This window comes from Entelurus aequoreus, linkage group LG18, assembly GCF_033978785.1.
Source record: "Entelurus aequoreus isolate RoL-2023_Sb linkage group LG18, RoL_Eaeq_v1.1, whole genome shotgun sequence".
Lineage (NCBI taxonomy): Eukaryota > Metazoa > Chordata > Actinopteri > Syngnathiformes > Syngnathidae > Entelurus > Entelurus aequoreus.
The window spans coordinates 32,783,321-32,790,884 of NC_084748.1; the positions used below are offsets into that span (position 1 = coordinate 32,783,321).

At 39.1% G+C, this 7,564-nt stretch overlaps 1 protein-coding gene across 3 annotated transcripts in view; it reads right to left on the reverse strand.

Annotated features, from left to right (window-relative positions):
* Positions 1-7,564, reverse strand: part of usp43a (ubiquitin specific peptidase 43a) — a 264,050-nt gene that overhangs the window by 173,744 nt on the left and 82,742 nt on the right. The window lies entirely within an intron of this gene.

The following is a 7,564-nucleotide window of genomic DNA, read 5'->3' on the forward strand; positions in this document are numbered from 1 at the left end:
TGTTGCCCTAGGGTAAACTGGGTATAACACATGGCACACTGACAAAGCTTAACCTATTGTTACTATAACAATCTACAAGGTTAATGTAGGTTGCTTCTCTTTCTTCCCCTCCATTTTTCTGCATTCTTTCGTATCTCAAGTTATCAATACGTATATGTATTGTTGCATTTGAACAATTGTATTGTTGATAATAAAGGTAAAGTATTTGTATTGTTTATTATCAATAGCACTATTTCTATTGGTATTCATATTGCTCCATTTTTAGTGTAATAATGCTCATTGTCATTTCTGTATTATTTTTTTTATTTTCGCTAACTGCTTATTTGCTATTACTTTTACCATCATATTTGTACATGTCGTATTTGCTGATGTTGCTCTGTTGTTGTTGTTGTGTTTGCTGTTGTTGTTTTTGTCTCTCTGTCTAATCCCCCTCTTATCCCCACAATTCCCCCCTCTGTCTTCCTTTTTTTCTCTTTCTATCCCCTCCTGCTCCGGCCCGGCTGCACCAAATGATAATATAAATACATTTAATAAAGTCAAAATACAAATAAGGCAACAAGAGAAGTATCCTACACTTCTCTTTTGTAAAGTAAATCTGAACAGCCGATATGGGCATCTACATCTACTATATGATTTGCCTGAGAAGCTGAGCAGGGCATTAAAAATAAATAAATAAATAAATAAAAATAAAAAAAGTTTGCAACTTTTGGTCGCTGATAAAAAAGTCTTGCCTGTACCGGAAGTAGCGTGACGTCACAGGTTGAAGGGCTCCTCACATTTGCACATTGTTTACACCAGCAGCGAGAGTGATTCGGACCGAGAAAGCGACGATTACCCCATTAATTTGAGCGAGGATGAAAGATTTGTGGATGAGGAAAGTGAGAGTGAAGGATTAGAGTGCAGTGCAGGATGTATCTTTTTTCGCTCTGACCGTAACTTAGGTACAAGCTGGCTCATTGGATTTCACACTTTCTCTTTTTTCTATTGTGGATCACAGATTTGTATTTTAAACCACCTCGGATACTATATCCTCTTGAAAATGAGAGTCGAGAACGCAAAATGGACATTCACAGTGACTTTTATCTCCACGACAATACATCGGCGAAGCACTTTAGCTACGGAGCTAACGTGATAGCATCGTGCTTAACTGCAGATAGAAACAGAAGAAATAAGCCCCTGACTGGAAGGATAGACTGAAGATCAACAATACTACCAAACCCTGGACCTGTAACCACACGGTTAATGCTGTGCCGCCTGGTGAAGCCTAGCAATGCTGTTGCTAACGACGCCATTGAAGCTAACTTAGCTACGGGACCTCGACAGAGCTATGCTAAAAACATTAGCTCTCCACCTACGCCAGCCCTCATCTGCTCATCAACACCCGTGCTCACCTGCGTTCCAGCGATCGACGGCGCGACGAAGGACTTCACCACGATGATCGGTGCGGTCAGAGACGGAGGAAGTCAACCCAGACAGGTGAGGATAGGCGGCGGACGGCGTTGTAGCTTTCGATGACACCCCCGCCGCCATCAGAGTCGGCAAGAAACATATATTTCCCCAAAGTTACGTACGTGACATGCACATAGTGGCACGCACGTACGGGCAAGCGATCAAATGTTTGGAAGCCAAAGCTGTACTCACGGTAGCGCGTCTGCTATCCGGCTCAAAGTCCTCCTGGTTTTGTTGCTGTAGCCAGCCGCTAATACACCGATCGCACCTACAGCTTTCTTCTTTGCAGTCTTCATTGTTAATTGAACAAATTGCAAAAGATTCACCAACACAGATGTCCAGAATACTGTGGAATTATGTGGTGAAAACAGACGACTTAAGCTGGCCACCGTGCTATTCCAAAATGTCTGCTTCAACCCGTGACGTCAAGCGCAAACGTCATCATACCGAGACGTTTTCAGCCGGAAGTTTCCCGGGAAATTTAAAATTGCACTATTGGCATGTGTTGCAATGTTAAGATTTCATCATTGATATATAAACGTGGTCGGTAGTAGTGGGTTTCAGTAGGCCTTTAAGTAATGTGCAACTCTACCTCTCCCTGCATGTTCAATATTGAATTGCAACTTTGTTTTTTAATACTTTATTGAGCTATTTTATTAATTGTTATGGTTGAGTATATTTGAGCCACCACCAATATTTCATTGCTTTGTCTGTAATTTTTATTCAAGTGCAACTTGGAGATTTGAACATTTTCATTGCATTTACAATGCTAAAATACACGAAAATACAAGTTCATTGCATTTCAATGGATATACATGCATTATTATTATGTTTTTTCATTATATGAATGGTTAATTTGGTCTCATAAAAATCATGGCAATAATATCGTTTATCGACAGTAATTTGAAGGTCAATATATCGTCAAGCAAAATGTGTTATTGTCCCAGGTCTAGCGAAGTAACTCCCTCAAAGCGAAGTGAGCTCGCAAACCTCCCTACACTATTGAGTGCGAGGAGAAAAATGGCGGACCAGAAACTCAGAGAAGCATACAAATGTCAGTAATAAGCGTGATAATGATTTTCATAATAATGACACCTGTGGTTTTGGTCAGACTTCAAACCTTATCCTACTTCACGTAAAAATTGGCTTCAAACGCAAATATACAATGAAACACATTTTACATACTGCAAGCTGATGCGCCAACACATGCATATTTCGCCAAAAACGTTGTCTTCTAAATGGTCTTCTTCTTAATAAAGACAGGCGAAAGAAAATAAGATGAACACAAGCAAAGCCGAACACTGCGTGCGACGGCATCTTCAAAGTAAACAAACATTTGTCACATCTGCCTTAGGTCAGTGCTGGCAAACGGCAAGGGTTGAAGACATAGCGAGACTCAATCGATGTCCGGAGGCATAGGGGCGTATTTGCCGTACTTCGCCATACCACTCGATGCTAGAGCCAAGGGGGAGGGTCAAGTAGGAGAGTGAGAATTTGTCTAATTCAATTTGTCAAATTGTACAGAACAGGGAGATAGGAAGATCATTTTAAGGTAAAGTGAGCGAGCGGTGTAACAAGGACAACGTTAAAGACCCCTCTAATGCTGAACTGGCAGCCAACGTTATTAAAAAGTATTAATTTGGAAAAATTTTAAATGGATAGATGTTGATAGTCCAACTCATACTGACTGGTATATACCAGCTACGGAAATTATATCAGTAGAAAAAAACTGCATTTAGTAGAGATAATAATGAGTAAATGGGATCCATTATTTAAATTTGTTTTAACTGTTAAATGAACGTAAAATATGACTTGTTTTATCTTTGTGGAAAATATTGTACACAATGTGTTGTCAAGCTGATGAGATGTGATGCAAGTGTAAGCCACTGTGACACTATTGTTTTTTGTTTTTTTTAATGTTTTTATTTTTATAAATGTCTGTGATGATAATGTCAATGAGGGATTTCTAATCGCTGCTATGTTGGAATTCTTATTAATATTGATACTAGAGATGTCCGATAATATCGGACTGCCGATATTATCGGCCGATAAATGCTTTAAAATGTAATATCGGAAATTATCGGTATCGGTTTCAAAAAGTAAAAACTCAGGAAATATGTCCCTGGACACATGAGGACTTTGAATATGACCAATGTACGATCCTGTAACTACTTAGTATCGGTGTGATACCCAAATGTGTGACATCATCCAAAACTAATGTAAAGTATCAAACAACAGAAGAATAAGTGATTTTTACATTTTAACAGAAGTGTAGACAGAACATGTTAAAAGAGAAAGTAAGCAGATATTAACAGTAAATTTACAAGTAGATTAATAATTCAAGATAAATTACACAATATGTTACTGCATATGTCAGCAGACTAAATTAGGAGCCTTTGTTTGTTTACTTACTAATAAAAGACAAGTTGTCTAGTATGTTCACTATTTTATTTAAGGACTAAATTGCAATTAGAAACATATGTTTAATGTACCCTAAGATTTTTTGTTAAAATAAAGCCAATAATACAATTTTTGTGTGGTTCCCTGTATTTAGAAAAGTACCGAAAAGTATCGAAACATTTTTGATACCGGCGGTATCGGTACCAAAATATTGGTATCGAGACAACACTAATGCGACATTAACTCATTGCATGCAAAGTGAGATATGTCAAACCTTTATTTGTTATAATTCGTACAGTTTTTGAAACCATACATTTTCTGAGTTCTAAATTCAAAGTTTTCATGTAAGCCATTATCATCAAAATTATAACCAATAAAGGCTTAACATATCTCACTTTGCAAGTAATACATTAATATCACATGTTACTAAATGTTAAATTTTTGTGTAATTTACACATGATTAAATTCCATCCATCCATCCATTTTCTACCGCTTGTCCCTTTTTTGGGGTCGCGGGGGGAGCTGGAGCCTATCTCAGCTGCATTCGGGCGGAAGGTAGTGTACACCCTGGACAAGTCGCCACCTCATCACAGGGCCAACACAGATAGACAGACAACATTCACACTCACATTCACACACTAGGGCCTATTTAGTGTTGCCAATCAACCTATCCCCAGGTGCATGTCTTTGGAGGTGGGAGGAAGCCGGAGTACCCGGAGGGAACCCACACAGTCACGAGGAGAACATGCAAACTCCACACAGAAAGATGCCAAGCCCGGGATTGAACTCAGGACTACTCAGGACCTTCGTATTGTGAGGCACATGCACTAACCCCTGTGCCACCGTGATTAAATTCTACAGAAGAATATTAATTTCTTATATTTATTCACAAAAAAAAAAAGTTTTTTTCTTCTAAACCACAGATGTACTAAAAAAAAATTGATGCTAATCCACCTTTTTTTCTTTTTTTCCCCCCAACTAAGAATCGATAAGAGAACCGTTAAGGAACCAAATCGTTAAGAAGAATCGGAAACAGAAAAATCTTATCAATTCCCATCCCTACCAATAACAATGTAAAAACACAAAATGAACAGCCAAAGTGTTGTCTATAAAACACTACCAGACCCATATATGTGTTGGGGGTGGGTTATAGGTCGACATCCATTCAGAGAAACGCTGTCCGAGCAGTAAAGCGGCTGACTCACGACGATTATTTTCCTTTTGTACAAACGCTGTTAATCCAGCCTATTCATGAAGGGCGTACGGAACAAGATGGCATGTGAGATAATGATAGAAAGCACAGGCATTTTGAATCCAGCGCAACCTCCGGTCCGCTGTGTTCTACAGGTCCAATCGCCGATCCAGAAACAGCATGGATATTTATAGACTTACACCGACAAAAGGCAAATATCACCACTGCGCATATATCTCCTGTTAGGCACTGCGAGTGCAAGTTTGTGCCAGTTTCAATTCAGGACCCAAAACTCTGGCTGTTGCTATGGAGATATCAGTCTGGCCAAAAACACACAAAAAAACAAAGGCAAGAACAAAAATTAGACAGCTTCAGACAAGAGCTGCTGGCGAGACTCGGGGGGTGTGTTTTGAGTCTGGCCCCAGCTCGGCAGCAAGGCAGAGATGTGGCCCACTGAGGACAGGTTCATTTGCAAATATTGATTTCGACCACAACAAACTGGAGACGTTCGCCAAGAAAAAGCATTAGCCCCTTTGACATAGGATTGATCCAAGTGAAGTGTTTCATTTTGGATGCACGTAAGCGTCCTCAATTAATTGGTTGCACTTGGCACTCAAAGAGTGTTTGGAATAGGGCTGCAACGATTAGTCGACACAATCAACTATAAAAAGTCGACGAAAAAAAAGATGTGTTAATATCGACAAGTCGCTTAATAAAATTTTAGTTGATGCACCGCTAGAAATTATCGTTCATTTTTAGACTAATATTCCTTTAGGTAAATAATTGCAGCTAAATAACTAACAGTACTGGATAAAAATACTTGTTGGGCTAAATCTCATGTTGACAGGACATCTAGCGCTTTAAAGGCCTACTGAAATGAAATGTTGTTATTTAAATGGGGATAGCAGGTCCATTCTATGTGTCATACTTGATCATTTCGCGATATTGCCATATTTTTGCTGAAAGGATTTAGTAGAGAACATCGACGATAAAGTTTGCAACTTTTGGTCGCTGATAAAAAAGCCTTGCCTGTACCGGAAGTAGCGTGACGTCACAGGTTGTGGAGCTCCTCACATCTGCACATTGTTTACAATCATGGCCACAAGCAGCGAGAGCGATTCGGACCGAGAAAGCGACGATTACCCCATTAATTTGAGCGAGGATGAAAGATTTGTGGATGAGGAAAGTGAGAGTGAAGGATTAGAGGGCAGTGGAAGCGATTCAGATAGGGAAGATGCTGTGAGAGGCGGGTGGGACCTGATATTCAGCTGGGAATGACTAAAACAGTAAATAAACACAAGACATATATATACTCTATTAGCCACAACACAACCAGGCTTATATTTAATATGCCACAAATTAATCCGCATAACAAACACCTCCCCCCTCCCGTCCATATAACCCGCCAATACAAATCAAACACCCGCACAACACACTCAATCCCACAGCCCAAAGTACCGTTCACCTCCGTAAAGTTCATACAGCACATATATTTCCCCAAAGTTACGTACGTGACATGCACATAGCGGCACGCACGTACGGGCAAGCGATCAAATGTTTGGAAGCCAAAGCTGCGTACTCACTGTAGCGCGTCTGCTATCCAACTCAAAGTCCTCCTGGTTGTGTTGCTGCAGTCAGCCGCTAATACACCGATCCCACCTACAGCTTTCTTCTTTGCTGTCTTCATTGTTCATTAAACAAATTGCAAAAGATTCACCAACACAGATGTCCAGAATACTGTGGAATTTTGCGATGAAAACAGACGACTTAATAGCTGACCACAATGGTGTCCCAATATGTCCGCACAATCCGTGACGTCACGCGCAAACGTCATCATACCGAGACATTTTCAGCAGAATATTTCGCGGGAAATTTAAAATTGCACTTTATAAGTTAACCCAGCCGTATTGGCATGTGTTGCAATGTTAAGATTTCATCATTGATATATAAACTATCAGACTGCGTGGTCGGTAGTAGTGGGTTTCAGTAGGCCTTTGAGTCTGTTGATTTATTTTTCACTGTGGTTATATACTTTGAGTAGTGTTGTCCCGATACCAATATTTTGACCAAATATTTTGACCAGTACCAAAATTATTTCAATACTTTTCAGTACTTTTCGGTGCTTTTCTAAATAAAGGGGACCACAAAAAATTACATTATTGGCTTTATTTTAACAAAAAAATTTAGGGTACATCAAACATATGTTTATTATTGCAAGTTTGTCCTTAAATAAAATAGTGAACATACTAGACAACTTGTCTTTTATTAGTAAGTAAGCAAACAAAGGCTCCTAATTTAGTCTGCTGACATATGCAGTAACATATTGTGTCATTTTCCATTCTATTATTTTGTCAAAATTATTAAGGACAAGCGGTAGAAAATGAAATATTCATCTACTTCTTCATTTACTGTTAATAGCTGCTTACTTTCTGTTTTAACATGTTCTATCTACACTTCTGTTAAAATTTAATAATCACTTGTTCTTCTGTTGTTTGATAGTTTACATTAGTTTTGGATGATGCC